Below are 17280 nucleotides of genomic sequence, written 5' to 3'. Positions count from 1 at the left end.
CCGAGTTCCCAAGTCTTCATGTCTTTCGCCATGGTAAACATAGGGAGAAAAATTCATTGAGGACCTCACCCATCTCCTCCAGTTCCTTACAAACATGTCCACTTTGGTCCTTGAAGGGTCTTATTCTATCTCTAGTTTTTTTTTCCTTTAATATACTTAAAGAACATCTTTGGATCCACCCTGATCTTCTCAGCGAAGGCCATCTCATGCCCCCTTTTCACCTGCCTGATTTCCTTCTTCAGTAAACTCTTGTATCCCCTATATCCCTCCAGGGATTCCACATTGCTCCAACTATAACCTTTCAGAGTTCTCTGGATTGGAAATTTGCTCATGTCTAGAAATTTGCTCCACTCTTTATAAAGGATGACAGAAGGAGACCCAGAGAATTGCAGACCAGTTAATCTGACGTCTGTAATGGGGAAGTTGTTGGAGTCTGTAATCAAGGAAAGGGTAACCAATGACCTCAAAAAAATTCAGTTAATCAGGGAGGGTCAGCTTGGATTCAAAAGGCTGGGTCATGCCTGACAAACCTCAGAGTTTCTTGAATAGGTGAGAAAGATACTGGACAGATATGTATCAATGGCTATTGTTTATATTGACTTCCGGAAGACTTTTGCTAAAGTCCTACTCAAGAGACTGTTAGCTAAGGTGGAAGCCTATGGAATCAAGGGCCAATTACTGACATGGATAGGAAATTGGCAGGAAACAGAGTTGGAATGATGGGTAAGTAGTTAGTTTGGCAGTAGTGGTGTCCTGCAGGAATCCGTTTTGAGACACAATGTTCTTTTTGACTTAGACAATGGCATAAAATGTCAAATATCCAGATTTGCTGATGACACAAAATTGGGCAGCATTGTAGATAGTGTTGATGACAGTATAAAATTACAACAAGATATTGATAGGTTGGGAGAATTGGCAAAGTTTTGGCAGAGGTATTTTTAATGTAAGCAAGTGCAAGGTCAGACTGAAAGTGAGAGATCATGGTATTTTTTGAAGTTAAACACAGTGGATGTCCATTGAGATTTGGGCATTCAAATGCATAGCTCTTTAAAATGTCATGAAGCGATGCAGAAAATAATTAAGAAAGCCAAAGAAATGTTCTAAGGACTGGACTATAGGGATGCAGATGTTATGCTGCAGTTATACCGAACCCTAGGTAGATCCCACTTAGTGATCTGACCATCACACCTTGGAAAGAGTGCTTTGGCCCTGGAGAAAGTTCACTGCAGGTGTTCAAGGAAGATGCCTGGACTTAAGGAACTAAGTTATGAGGAGAGATTAGTCAAATTAGGCCATTATTCTCTAGAGCTTAGAAGGTTAAGGAGTAATCTGATCGAGGTCTTCAGCATCTTAGCAGGAAAGAGGGTAGATAAAGACAAACTATTTTCACTGGGTTGAAGTTTCTAGAAGCAGGGGCATAGACTAAGAATTAGGGCCAGGCCATCCAGGAGAGATGGTCAAGAGCATTTCTACACACAAAGAGGAGTGGAGGTCTGGAACACTCTTCCTCAACAGCAGTCAATGCAAATTCAGTTGTTAAATTTAAATCTGACAGACAAATTTTTATTGAGTAAGACTTTCAAAGCTTATGGATCCAGGGAAAACATTTGGAGTTAGGTCACAGGTCAGTCTTGATCTGATTGAATGATGGAGCAGGCTCAAAGGGCTGAATGGCCTCCTCTTAACCTTATGTAATTCTCTTGAGAGCAATTTCAAGGTCATTTCTGTTGGGACCCATGATAAAGTCACCCAAGTTCATCTCCACTAAGATCCTTCAAGGCAAAATTCAGACAGATTGTCATCATGGGTCTGGACAGAATTGGGGGTGAGGACTTAGTATCTTGCCCTTAGTGGTTTGAAAATGCCCGTGTTTTTGTTTGAAGGCAAGACTTTTCACGACTTTGGGAGATCCCATAGCACTTTGCAGCCAATAAGTGATTCTGCAATGCTGTCATGATGAGGGGGAGCTGCAGCAGCCAGTTTACACACACTGAGGTCTCGTGTTCAGACTGTGAGAATGAGAAGGTAATCCATTACTGTTAATGGCCAAGGGAAATCACACACCCTGTTCACCTTCAAATTAATAAAATAGGATTTTTTGGGAGGGGGCAGACTGGATCTCATTCTAACATCCAGTATGAAAGACTGAGAATCCGATAGGGCCATATTCCATGTGACTCTTCATGGTCACCAGGAAGGACGGGAGGGGCTTTCATTTAAGGTGTTGCCTGAAAGGTGCACCTGGGGAATGCTGTGTCTGGGGAATGCTGTACCTGGGAAATGTTGTGCCTGGGGAATGCTGTGTCTGGGAAATGCTGTGCCTGGGGAATGCTGTTCCTGGGGAATGCTGCACCTGGGAAATGCTGTGCCTGGGGAATGCTGTGTCTGGGAAATGCTGTGCCGGGGGAATGCTGTTCCTAGGGAATGCTGCACCTGGGAAATGCTGTGCCTGGGGAATGCTATGTCTGGGGAATGCTGTGCCTGTGGAATGCTATTCCTGCAGAATGCTGTACCTGGGGAATGCTGCTCTTAGGGAATACTGCACCTGGGGAATGCTATGCCTGGGGTATGCTGTACCTGGGGAATGCTGTTCCTGGGAAATGCTGTGCCTGGGGAATGCTGTGTCTGGGAAATGCTGTGCCTGGGGAATGCTGCACCTGGGAAATGCTGTGCCAGGGAATGCTGCACCTAGGAAATGCTGCACCTGGGGAATGCTATGCCATGGGAAGGCTGTGCCAGGGGAATGCTGCTCCTAGGGAAAGCTGTACCTGGGGAATGGTGCGCCTGGGGAATGCTGTGCCTGGGGAATGCTGTGCTTCCAGAAAGCTGCACCTTGGCAATACATTTTGAAGAGCATCAGAGAATATCCAGGTGGTGACCTTCACGGTAGGATGGGGAATGTCCGTGCCGAGACTTGAGGGCATGCGTTAGAATTTCAAAGCGGGCACACTGGAGATGGGTGGTGCTGGGAGAACATTGAGGCCATTGAGTGGCTGAGACTGTGGGTTCCAATGTCTTCAGGTGAAATGGAGTATTGTAAAGCTCTAAGGGTGTGTGGATGATTACACCTGCACCAACACTTAAGATCAACATCATTCAGGACTAAGCCAGCCCAGTGCGCTCCCCATCTACCACCTTCTAAGTTCAGTCCCTTCTCCACCCACCACAGTGTGCCACATCTACAAGATGCACTGCAGTAACTCACTCAAGGCTCCTCCAAATGCACCTTCCAAACACATGACTACTCCACCTAGAAGGATAAGGGCAGAAGATACATGTGAACACCATCACCTGCAAGTTCCCCATCAGCCACTCGCCATTCTGATTTGGAAATCACTGTCGCTGGGCCAAAATCCTGGAATTGTCTCCCTAAGGGCACTGTGGGTCTACCTACAGCAGATGGACTGCAGCAGTTCAAGATGGCAGCTCACTCCCACCTTCTCAAGGGGCAACTAGGAATGGACAATAAATGCAAGGCCCAGCCAGCAACGCCCATGTGTAAGGAAGCTGAGGGAAGGCAGTGATTTTTTTTAATATTACAAAAATTTTTTTTAATTTCAAAAATATAGTTTATTCATAAAATACTTTGATGATCTGTACAATTGGTCATGCCATACATAAGTAAACATTCCATTTCTTTGCATACAGAGACAGAATAATCATTCATATATACAGGTCTGTAAGATTACTCTCCACATATTTAGCTGGGGGGTCAGCGGAGCCCCCTTACTGCGTCGGACCCCTGTGCTTAGGCAGGCAGATGTCACACGGTGGTCTTTCCCCACCGCGCCTTGGCGGCAGCTGCCCCAAGCTTCAGCGCGTCCCTCAACACGTAGTCCTGGACCTTGGAATGTGCCAGTCTGCAACACTCAGTCGGGGTCAACTCCTTAGCTGGAAGATCAACAGGTTTCGGACCGCCCAGAGAGCGTCCTTCACCGAGTTGATGATCCTCCAGGCACATTTGATGTTCGTATCGGTGTGCGTCCCAGGAAACAGACTGTAGAGCACAGAGTCCCGTATCACGGTGCTTCTCGGGACGAACCTCGACAAACACCACTGCTTCCTCTCCAGAATTCCTTTGCGTAGGCACATTCCAGGAGGAGGTGTATGACAGTCTCGCTCCCCCCCACAGCCACTTTGAGTCTGGGCTGAGAGTCCGGGCATGCATAAAGGATCTCACAGGCAGAGCCCTTCTCACTACCAGCCAAGCCATGTCTTGGTGCTTGTTGGAAAGTTCTGGTGATGAGGCATTCTGCCAAATGGCTTTGACAGTCTGCTCAGGGAACCGCTCGATAGGATCCACCCTCTCCTTTTCCCGAAGGGTCTCAAGGACACTATGTGCTGACCACTTCCTGATGGACTTGTGGTCAAAGGTGTTTTTCTTCATAAATTTCTCCACGATGGACAGATGGTACGGAATGGTCCAATATACTTAAGCAGGCAAAACATTTCAAATAGATATCAGATCATTTGTCAGGGTCCCGCATCCTCACACTTGGTTGGAGGTGCTCCATAAGGTGGATGCAAATGATGTACATTAGAATGGGGTGGAGGGTGTGAAGATTTTGATTTTGCACACAACTAGATACTGGAATGCATATGTGATGGCAATGTCTCTTTACCTATGTATGTACCAAAGATCAAAACATTGCCCACATTTGCATGTTAAAAGTAATTATGCGTCAATTAATAAATTCGACTGTGTGCTTTTCTTTTTTGTTATTTTGTCAGTTGGAGACAGCCTGTCATAATTTAATTTTTCTCTTTGTAATACAGAAGCAAAGGAAATTATATATTTAAAAATTGCCATTTGTTGTTTTTGTTGTATTTTGAAACTACGCAACAAAAAAAAATTGATTTTTTTCAGATATTGAAATAAGGGGATTAAAATGTTTAAGAATGAATAACCACACAGAGCATTTTAGGTTATTTGTGTGTATGTAAGTTCTTTGACCTGAGACAGTGTTGTTGAAGGAACTGAAAATGTGTTGCTGAAAAAGCGCAGCAGGTCAGGCAGCATCCAAGGAGCAGGAGAATCGACGTTTCGGGCATGAGTCCTTCTTCACCTTCCCTCCCACCACAGTGGGAGCAATGAGGTACCAGGAACCTTGTTCAAAGGCGGAATGCTCAATGCCCCAGAAAGGGTGGGAGGGAAGGTGAAAGGTCAAGGAAGGGAGGATTGAGAGACCAAAGTAGGTCAAATTCAACATAGTGCTTGAAGGGGAGAAATGTGAAAGAGCGGCTGAGAGGCTAGCGTTAGGTAAGTCTGACAGGGTAAAAATGGAAGATTAGCGAGAGTCACTGCAAAACAACTTAATGTGATACAGAGTCCATTTATACACTTAGGACACAAGAGCTCTCTGTGCCAAAAATTAGAAGCATAGATGATAAAAAAAAGGATGGAAGAGAACACAAATACTGAAAGAACAAAGTGTGGAATAGACATTTTGGAAATTTCAAGGAGGCTACTATTGAATTGGGATCAAGGACTCTCAAAAGTAATGTCAATAAAAAACCAATAGTGAAGTAGATAATGGGTTTTAAGAATGATAAGCCCCCAGAATCAGATAGTCCCCATTCCAGGATTTTAAAGGAAGTAAGTGCGAATTCATTAGATTAGAATCCCTACAGTATAGAAACAGGCCATTTGGCCCAACATGTCCACACCAACCCTCTGAAGAGAAACCCACCCAGACCCCTACCCTATATTTATCCTGACTAATGGCATCTAACACTATGGACAATTAAGCATGGTTAATTCACCTGACTTGCACATCTTTGGATTGTGGGAGGAAACCAGAGCACCTGGAGGAAACCCATGCAGACACGGGGAGAATGTGCAAACTCCACACAGTCGCCTGAGGTGGGTATTGAATCTAGGCCCCTGGCACTGTGAGGCAGCAGTGCTAACTACTAAGCTACCTTATTCCTTAATTATAACCTTCTAAAGTTCTGTTCGGGATAAATTCCCTTAAATTGCAGTAAGATGCTTGCCCCTTTGCTCTCTAAGAAAGTTTAGAGAGAAAAATAAGGAGTTATCAGGTGAACTACAAGAGCATTCCACAGTCTTGAAAATTGCAACTGTGAAAAAAGATTGGATGGGTCATACTGGACTCCAAATGTTACAACTGTGTCTCTGTCTACAGATACTGTCAGACCTGCTGAGTTTCTCTAGCACTTTTTGTTTGTATTTTAAAATTCTTAATAGAAATTTAAATTTATTAATAGAAAGCAGGAGTTTTCAGCATTGCTTCACCTGAGGCCCACTGAAGATGTTATCTAGTAGGGTAACAAAACATCTGGAAATGAACCTTTCAGCTCAGCGAGCAAACTTACATCCAATATAATGAGAAGCTTGGAGAGTCACAGGTAGATAGGATAGTGAAGAAGGCGTTTGGCATGCTTTCCTTTATTGGTCAGAGTATTGAGTACAGGAGTTGGGAGGTCATGTTGTGGCTGTACAGGACATTGGTGAGACCACTGTTGGAATATTGTGTGCAATTCTGGTCTCCTTCCTATCGGAAAGATGTTGTGAAACTTGAAAGGGTTCAGAAAAGATTTACAAGAATGTTGCCAGGGTTGGAGGATTTGAGCTCTAGGGAGAGGCTGAACAGCCTGGGGCTGTTTTCCCTGGAGCATTGGAGGCTGAGGGGGCTGACCTTACAGATATAGATAAAATCATGAGGGGCATGGACGGGATAAATAGACAAGGCCTTTTCTCTTGTGTGAGGGAGTCCAGAACTAGGGGGCATAGGTTCAAGGTGAGAGGGGAAAGATAAAAAAGAGACTAAGGGGCAAATTTTTCACGCAGAGGTTGGTGCATGTATGGAATGAGCTACCCGAGGGAGTGGTGGAGGCTGGTGCAATTACAGCATTTAAAAGGTAACTGAATGGGTATATGAATAGGAAGGGTTTAGAGGGATATGGGCCAAGTGCTGGCAAATGGAATAGATCAGATTAGAATGTCTGGGTGGCATGAATGAGTTGGACTGAATGGTCTGTTTTTGTGCTGTATATCTCTATGACTCTGTAATTGTTTGCCCACCAGAAATCAGTGACCCAGGGCATACAGATTTAAGGTGATTGACAGGAGATTTGAAGGGGACATGAGGAGAACAGTTTTCACCCAGAGGCTGGTCAGGATCTAGAATTCGCCTCCCCATTTGGTTGTTGGGCCAGAGACCCTCACCTTATTTAAAATGAATCTGGATCTGCCTCTGAAGAGTGAGGCTAGCTACGAGGTGCTGGTAAGGGTGATTAGAATGGGCTGCTATTTTATTCAGCCAGTATAGACATGATGGGGTGAATGGCCTTTCTTTGTGTTGTAACTTTTCTGTGTTTCCCTTCTTCAATGGGAAGCATCCACCAGTTAGTGTAGCTGAAGGCAGGCACTATGGGGACAGAGTTTGTGGCTTGCTTTGAGATGGAGCAGATGGACAGAGAAATGGCGGGAAGCATTGTGCAGCCAAACACCCCACCTCTGTGTCCTGTACCATTGTGAGGCTGAGAAAGGTGTGCGTACATCTGATCTCACCAGACCCCCTCAGCAGCCCATTTAATCTCGGTAATGGCTTGTTAAAGCCCATCTCTGGACACCTTTTGCATTTTCTTGGAAAGTAGCTGGAGGCAAGCAAAGACCCAGAGACTCAGAGAGTCATATAATTTGGAAATAGACCTTTTGGTCCAACTTGCCGACCAGATATCCTGAACCGATCGAGTCCCATTAGCCAGCATTTGGCCCATATCCCTGTAAACCCTTCCTATTCATTTCGGGGTGAGTGATGAGGCAGGGTAAGTTTTAAAAGGTAAATCTAAACACCTACCTCCTTGAAGTAAATGTTATAGCAGCCCGTGACAAGTCAGGAGAGAAGTCTGGATAGAATGCGAAACTTTGATTAGATTAGATTACTTACAGTGTGGAAACAGGCCCTTCGGCCCAACAAGTCCACACCAACCCGCCGAAGCGCAACCCACCCATACCCCTACATTTACCCCTTACCTAACACTATGGGCAATTTAGCATGGCCAATTCACCTGACCCACACATCTTTGGACTGTGGGAGGAAACCGGAGCACCCAGAGGAAACCCACGCAGACACGGGGAGAATGTGCAAACTCCACACAGTCAGTCGCCTGCTAACCACTGTGCCATCGTGCCGCCCACCAAGTTGCCAGTTCAGGAGATCATCATCCTTCTGGCATCAGGACAGCAGCTGCTTAGATTCCATCTGAACATCAGGAAGTGAATGACTGGGAATGGGAGCTGGCTCCTCTGAGATCGAGGCCGTCAGAGATGAGGATCTCTCCAGCTGCACTTGGAGGACAGCCATCAGAGAGGGAGGATGGTTGAGAAGGAGACAAGACCCTGAGTATGGGATCCACAGGCAGAAGTGAAGAGATCCAGAGCAGTGCCAGTCTGTGGTACAAACTCCCTCATTGAGGACAATCTGCAGTCCTGACAGTGGCTAATACGAGATTCTGAATGAGCCCCCACTTCACCTGAGCTTAAAGGGCTGAATGGCCTACTCGTCTTCCTGTTTTTATGTGAGGAGGCCACATATAGTCACTTTATTTAATAACTACTTAGATAACTGGATAGAAAACCAGATACTGAAACTTGCTGACAATACCAAAGTAGGCAGCATTATAAGTTGGGTAAAAGTGAGGACTGCAGATGCTGGAAACCAGAGTTTAGATCAGAGTGGTGCTGGAAAAGCACAGCAGGTCAGGCAGCAGCCGAGGAGCAGGAAAATCGACGTTTCAGGCAAAAGCCCTTCATCAGGAATGGGTGGAGAGATAAATAGTGGGGTGGGGGGGAAGTTGTGTAAATGGAAATAGAAAATCAGAAAAGAAACACAGGTAAATTCAGGAACATGGTGAAAACCAAGGCAAATGGATTTCAAATTAGACAAGAGTGGTCATCCACTTGGGGTGATCAACAAGACTCTGCAGAAATTCACCAAGCTCCTTAGACAGCACCTTCCATGATCATGTCCACCTAGAAGGACAAGGGCAGCAGATGCATGGGAACACCACCCCTTGAAAGTTCCCTTCCACGTCATTCGCCATCCAGACTTGGAAATATACCACCGTCCCTTCAGTGTCACTAGATCAAAATCCTGGAGTTCCCTAATGGCATTGTGGGTATGCTTACTGCAAGAAGGTAGCTCATCACCACCTTCACCAGGAAAACCAGGAACAGGTAATAAATGCTGTCCCAGCTGGCAATGCCCACATCCCATGAATGACGAAAGAAAGCTCACCTGGAATATGACAAGCTGACAGTGCACCACTGAATTATCAGTCTAGATTATTGTATTTGAGTCCTCAGAGTGGGATTTGAACCCAGAATCTTATAACTCAGATTTGAGACCCACTGAACAATGGCTGATACCCAAGAACATCTGTTTTAATGAGGTTACATGCAGACGTGGCAGAAAGCAGCTTGTATATAATTTAGCCTAGGGTATTAAATAATATGTTGCTGGATTCTGGAAGACATTAACTTACAAAGTGTTTGTTGACCAGTGTTAGACAGTGTTGCCAATTGAATATTCTGGCCGGTGTTATTCGAAAGGCTTTTCTGACTTTTTGCATGTGGCAGATGTTGGGAAGCAACAAAGTTGGCAGTAGCTCCTTTGTATAAATTTGCATATCCCACATGGTGATGCTCAGAATCGAAAACGAAAGGAGCCCATAAATCTGTGCTCCGAAGTACTGTGCAATGAATCAGTGCTCCTCCAAGTTGAATGACAGTCAGAGGAAGTGCTGAGGGTGGCAAAGACACCGAATGCATTCCACATGGGGGTATTCAATGGCCATTAACAAGAATGGCTTGGTAGCAGCATTGCTGACTGAATAAGGCCATAGCTACTAGATGAGATCTGTGGCAGGTAGCCTGCCATCCCTATCCTCCACACCAATCCATTTATCACAGAGAGAGAGAGAGAGAGAGAGAGAGAGAGAGAGAGAAAGAGAGAAAGAGATAGAGAAAGAGCAAGAGAGAGAGAGGGACTGGCGGCGGGGGTGGGGGGAGGAGAGGGATACATCTGTCCATGAAAATTTCGGTAGGATTAACCACCAAATGGTCCTTGAGGAGGCATAGTCCCCTCCGGATTCCACATTTTACCTTTGTTAAGCTCCATTTCCCTCACTCCCTGTTCTTTTGCTGTCCTCCCACATTCTGACTGAATTTAGAAACCAAATGGTGCTATAATGTCGTGAACCTGTGTGCTAGTCTGTCCTGTAACTAGACTTCTGGCAATGTGTTGCAAAATCCTCTGTAGAAGGGAATAATTATTGATCTGAAACTTATTATCGGAATTAACTTTCTAAATCAACACAAGCTTCTGTTAGTCTCTGAATAACAGGAGAATAAACATGATCAAAAACATGTTGGAAGCTACCTCTAAAATTTATTAACACCAAAGAGCAGGTAGTGATGGAAAATTAACACAGCAGATTTTATTTGATTGCAGAAATTTTAATTTGTTCTGCCTCAGAAACAAAACAAAGTGTTTGACTCCTTGCCAACTCTCCCAGCCTTGCTAAAAACTGGATGAGTGCCCATCACAGGAACTTAAGGGTTTTGTCTCTTCAAATTGAAGACTCCAACCTCTATCTTGATGTGTTGGAAAGAACTAATGATGAATTTCAGCAGAGATTGCTGAGTACATGTTAGCCCCTCGCCACAGAGCAATTAATCAACACCACTGCTTCCTCTCGGGCAATGAAGATGTTTCTGCTATCAATTCTAACACTTCCCAATGCTCCATTGTTCCACTTTCCAATTACACCTTAAAGTACTGCACTGTTCCTGAGAAATCAATGTTCTGACAACACCAAGATTTTGCATTCATAAGGCATTAGGAACAGGATAAAGTGTTTTGTCGACATGTATAAAGGAAGCAGACAGGAATGGAGAGATTGGGAGAGCAAGAGACTTCAGTGTAAAACCCACTTGAGGGAATACTGCACTGTTGGAGCTTCAATCTTTTTGGTGAGCTATTAAATCGAGGCCCCCATCTGTTAATTGGATGGAGACAATGGGGATCATTTCATAGATTCATAAAGCACAGAAAAGGCCCTTCAGCCCATTGAGTCTGCACCAACTTACTACCACTAAAGATGCGCTAATCCCAATTTCCTTCACTTGTCCTATGTCCTTGAATGTTATATTCTTTCAAATATTTTTTAAACCTTGTAAGGTTTCAAGTCTCTGCTCACTTCCCAGACAGTGCGTTCTGGATTCCCACCACTCACTGAGTGAGAACATTTTTTTTCCCCAAATCCTCCCTGAATCTCCTGCCCCTTCCCCTAAAATTATCCCCCCTCGTGATTGACCCCTCAACCAAAGGGAATAGCTGCTCTCTATTCATCCTGCCCACACCCCTCATATCTTACACACCTCAATCATGTCCCCTACTCAGTCTTCTATGTTCAAAAGAAAACAATCCAAGCCTACCTAGTCTCTCTTTTTAGTTCAATTTCCCCATCCCAAGCAACATCCTTGTGAACCTTGTCTGTACCCCCTCCAGTGCTATCACATCCTTCCAAAGTGATGTGACCAGAACTGCACACAGTACTCCAGCTGCGGCCTGATCAATGCTCTCTACAGCCCCAACATTACCTCCTTGCTATGACTGATGAAAGCAAGTTTCCTATATGCTTTCTTAACAATCGTATTCATGTGCTCCGCCGACTTGGGGGATCTGTGAATAAATACCCAGAGATCCCTCTGCTCCTCTAAGCTACCCAGTGTCCTGCCATCATTAAATACCCCCTCAGCTTGTTTCTTCTTACAAAGTGCATCACCTCACACTTATCAGGGTTAAACACTATCTGCCACTGGTCTGCCCAACTGACCCAATTATATTTCCTGTAACCTACAAACATCTTTGCTCTTAACCACTCTACCATTCGTGATGTTATTTGCAAATTTGCTGAACATTCCCCTCACATTTTCATCTGTATCATTTATGTTTATAACAAATGTATAAAAACACCTATGTATGTAACAGTTGTGCTGCTATAAATGGATTGTGCCTAGGTTAGGAGGTATATGTTTGTGTACCTTGGTAAATAAAATCTTTACATAATTGTTTAAAGATTAGCTCAGTTTTGTCCTCCACCGCTGGACTTTCTATCTGCTGACGACAGTTTGGTAGCTGTGAATTATAAAATTGGCTGTCGAGGTCAGTGACATTCGTCTGGATGCTATTTTATTACAAGATGGCGCAATGGATATCAAACAGCCTGTCAGATATTTTCAAAGAAACTAACAGCATATCACCAGAAATATTTGACGATGGAGGAGACATTTCAGTTGTATGTTGGCTCTACATCATTTTGAAATAGATATCACCAATAACGTGAAAGTAGCTGCTATCTATATGAACCACCATCTCTTTTTTTGACAAATGTTTGAACAAGAATGTACAATAGTTTCAGTGGAGTTTAATTCTCCAGCTGTACAACTCAAAAATCATTCATGTGCCAGAAAAAGAGTATGTTATCGCAGACACATTGTCAAGAGGATGTATGAAGTAAACTGGTTGCTATGATGAAAATGGACTTAAGTATGGTTGGCTTGTAACTCATTGTATGTATAACATCCAATTATTACTACTGTTAATGCGTCATAGAAATAGAGTTGAAAATAATTTTTTATGAGTATCACAATTCACTGAGGTAATGCTCTGGAAATCAAGTCCCATCATTCTTGAGGTTGTCTCAAATGTGCAAATTTAATTAAACCACTGAATTGTCAGTTTAATCTAACTGTTCACTTAAAGTGATATATACACCAGGTTTTTACCTTAAACTCTACTGCTTTTAAAATATTCCCAGACACATACAAACAGACACATGAGACAAGACATGAACATTATAGTTGCAGAAGGAAGACGGAAGTCATTGAAGCTTAGTCCTGACACTAGTCCGAATTATAGCATCAATACATTGTTTTCCTTTCAATTCCTTTCAATGTTTTGATGAGGACACAAATTTGACTACAAACTGATGCTCAATCTTTTCATTCACTCCTTCAAGATTCACCCTTTCTGGGTCTCTGAAAGTAGACACCCACCCCTCATTCTTTTCAAGAAGGGAATTTGCAAGGTGAGCAATAACTCGGAATTAGCTGTGCAGGATAATTGTTTTATTTCTCTGCTCAGAGAAGAAAAAGAGCTGAACAGTTGGACTTACATTATCAATCACCCAGTGAGCAAATCAAGAAGCTGGTACTATGCTGATTATTCCTTTACACACACACACACACACACACACACACACACACACAATTGATCTTGATTGAAAAAAAACCAAACAAAAGTCTATCAGTGGGCAGAACTGTCTGGAATGTTCATGCACACACACACATACTTGAGGTAACTAGCATTCTCCTCCACTGCTTGAATTAGACAACATTGGAGATACAACTCAAAATGAGTTCCAGCAGCTATTTTCTTTTACAACTGTGATACTTACTTCCACAGTCGTCTTGGTTTAAAGCCGTATTTTCCCATGTTACATTTTCATCGTCCAAAAATGAAAAATGGTATTTATGGGGGAATACTTCTTAATGAGACATTTTCAGTTATCTTTGTGGAAGGTGTTATGACAGATATGATTAATATATGTTGGATTTTAAACTAGTGGCATATGGGTGTTAGTCTATTTTTGCGAAGGGGTTTAAATATTAATTAGGTCAGTCTTTTCAGAAGCATGATTTAAGTATGTGTCAGAGAACAGGACTGCAGGGCCTGAATTATTACATGCACATATTCTCAGGGAAACTTCAAACAGGGAGAAGCTTAATAAGATAGCTAAGGGACTGACGATTGCTTCCAAGTGGCAGAAAGCCATATCTTGCAGGCATGTTTGTTTTACCCTCCAGGAATACACAACTGTAGGAGTTCAAAAGTTAGTTTGAACTCATCTGGGAGGGGATGAATGAAAATGAATGTTTTCATGTGTACCACCTATTATCATAGAATTCCTGCAGGCCTTTTGGCCCATAGAGTCCACACTGATGCTCTGAAGATCATCTCATCCAGATCCACCCCCCTGCCCTATCTCTGTAACCATGCATTTCCCATGGCTAATCCACCTAGCCTGCACATCCCTGGACACTTGCATGTTGTGAAGATCACAGTTGAAGAAGTATTCCCCTGCTTACTCCTATGTCACAAGTGAAAATCCCTTCAAATTTGAGTGCTGCAATTCAGTTAAAATGTAGACAGGGCAATAAAAGATTCTCTCATGTTCCTGAATGCTGGAATTCAATCAGGGTTGCAAGGCATCATAACTACAGAATCTTAACCAATCTGTGAAGCTAAGGATTGTGAAGTTTGCTGTTCACATATCATAAGACCATAAAATGTAGGAACTGAAATTAGGCCATTCAGTCTATTGAGTCTGCTCCGCCACTCAATCGTGGCTGATAAACTTCTCAACCCCATTTTCCCACTTTCTCCCCTTGATTCATTGAACACTCAGGAACCTATCTATCTCCGTCTTAAACACACTCAATGTCCTGGCATCCACAGCCTTCCATGGCAGCGAATTCCATAGATTCACCACTCCTTGGCTCTCTGTTTTAAAAGATCTTACCTTTTCTCTAATGCTGTGCCCTCATGTCCTAGTCTCTTCCTCCAAGGGAAACATCTTCCCAATGGCAATGCTACAAGTAATGGCTACAACATTTAACTATCCACTCTTCATGAACAATTCAGATACTGCTCTGTATATCTGTTGATTATAAAATTTATCTTTTTGGATTCTCCTCTTACACATGGATTGGAAATATATGTGTTGCATTAGTATTCTTGTTTGTAGTAATGAATAAACTGACTGTTTATCTCTTTTCAAAACAAGAAATGCTGGAAAGCAGCATCTGTGGAGAGAGACTGCTGCAAATGTGTTGCTGGTCAAAGCACAGCAGGTTAGGCAGCATCTCAGGAATAGAGAATTCGACGTTTCGAGCATAAGCCCTTCATCAGGAATAAGAGAGAGAGAGCCAAGCAGGCTGAGATAAAAGGTAGGGAGGAGGGACTAGGGGGAGGGGCGATGGAGGTGGGATAGGTGGAAGGAGGTCAAGGTGAGGGTGATAGGCCGGAGTGGGGTGGGGGCGGAGAGGTCAGGAAGAGGATTGCAGGTTAGGAGGGCGGTGCTGAGTTGAGGGAACCGACTGAGACAAGGTGGGGGGAGGGGAAATGAGGAAGCTGGAGAAATCTGAATTCATACCTTGTGGTTGGAGGGTTCCCAGGCGGAAGATGAGGCGCTCCTCCTCCAGCCGTCGTGTAGTTGTGTTCTGCCGGTGGAGGAGTCCAAGGACCTGCATGTCCTCGGTGGAGTGGGAGGGGGAGTTAAAGTGTTGAGCCACGGGGTGATTGGGTTGGTTGGTTCGGGCGGCCCAGAGGTGTTCTCTGAAGCGTTCCGCAAGTAAGCGGCCTGTCTCACCAATATAGAGGAGGCCACATCGGGTGCAGCGGATGCAATAGATGATGTGTGTGGAGGTACAGGTGAACTTGTGGCGGATATGGAAGGATCCCTTGGGGCCTTGGAGGGAAGTGAGTGTGGAGGTGTGGGCGCATGTTTTACATTTCCTGCGGTTGCAGGGGAAGGTGCCGGGGGTGGAGGTTGGGTTGGTGGGGGGTGTGGATCTGACAAGGGAGTCATGAAGGGAGTGGTCCTTGCGGAACGCTGATAGGGGAGGGGAGGGAAATATATCCTTGGTGGTGGGGTCCGTTTGGAGGTGGCGGAAATGGCGGCGGATAATACGTTGTATGCGCAGGTTGGTGGGGTGGTAGGTGAGAACCAGTGGGATTCTGTCTTGGTGGCGGTTGGAGGAGCGGGGCTCAAGGGCGGAGGAGCGGGAAGTGGAGGAGATGCGGTGGAGGGCATCGTCGATCACGTCTGGGGGAATCTGCGGTCCTTGAAGAAGGAGGCCATCTGGGTTGTGCGGTGTTGGAATTGGTCCTCCTGGGAGCAGATGCGGCGGAGACGAAGGAATTGGGAATATGGGATGGCGTTTTTACAGGGGGCAGGGTGGGAGGAGGTGTAGTCCAGGTAGCTGTGGGAGTCAGTCGGTTTATAATAGATGTCTGTGTTGAGTCGGTCACCCGAGATAGAAATGGAAAGGTCTAGGAAGGGGAGGGAGGAGTCTGAGACAGTCCAGGTGAATTTCAGGTCGGGATGGAAGGTGTTAGTAAAGTTGATGAACTGTTCAACCTCCTCGTGGGAGCACGAGGCAGCGCCGATACAGTCATCGATGTAGCGGAGGAAAAGGTGGGGGGTGGTGCCAGTGTAGTTGCGGAAGATGGACTGTTCCACATATCCTACGAAGAGGCAGGCATAGCTGGGGCCCATGCGGGTGCCCATGGCAACTCCTTTAGTTTGGAAGAAGTGGGAGGATTGAAAAGAGAAGTTATTCAGGGTGAGGACCAGTTCAGTCAGTCGAAGGAGGGTGTCAGTGGAAGGGTACTGGTTAGTGCGGCGGGAAAGGAAGAAGCGGAGGGCTTTGAGTCCTTCGTGATGGGGGATGGAGGACTACACCTCCTCCCACCCTGCCCCCTGTAAAAACGCCATCCCATATTCCCAATTCCTTCGTCTCCGCCGCATCTGCTCCCAGGAGGACCAATTCCAACACCGCACAGCCCAGATGGCCTCCTTCTTCAAGGACCGCAGATTCCCCCCAGACGTGATCGACGATGCCCTCCACCGCATCTCCTCCACTTCCCGCTCCTCCGCCCTTGAGCCCCGCTCCTCCAACCGCCACCAAGACAGAACCCCACTGGTTCTCACCTACCACCCCACCAACCTGCGCATACAACGTATTATCCGCCGCCATTTCCGCCACCTCCAAACGGACCCCACCACCAAGGATATATTTCCCTCCCCTCCCCTATCAGCGTTCCGCAAGGACCACTCCCTTCGTGACTCCCTTGTCAGATCCACACCCCCCACCAACCCAACCTCCACCCCCGGCACCTTCCCCTGCAACCGCAGGAAATGTAAAACTTGCGCCCACACCTCCACACTCACTTCCCTCCAAGGCCCCAAGGGATCCTTCCATATCCGCCACAAGTTCACCTGTACCTCCACACACATCATCTATTGCATCCGCTGCACCCGATGTGGCCTCCTCTATATTGGTGAGACAGGCCGCTTACTTGCGGAACGCTTCAGAGAACACCTCTGGGCCGCCCGAACCAACCAACCCAATCACCCCGTGGCTCAACACTTTAACTCCCCCTCCCACTCCACCGAGGACATGCA

This window comes from Hemiscyllium ocellatum, chromosome 47 (assembly GCF_020745735.1).
Source record: "Hemiscyllium ocellatum isolate sHemOce1 chromosome 47, sHemOce1.pat.X.cur, whole genome shotgun sequence".
In the NCBI taxonomy this organism is placed as follows: domain Eukaryota; kingdom Metazoa; phylum Chordata; class Chondrichthyes; order Orectolobiformes; family Hemiscylliidae; genus Hemiscyllium; species Hemiscyllium ocellatum.
Note: the sequence above shows the minus strand (reverse complement) of the source record.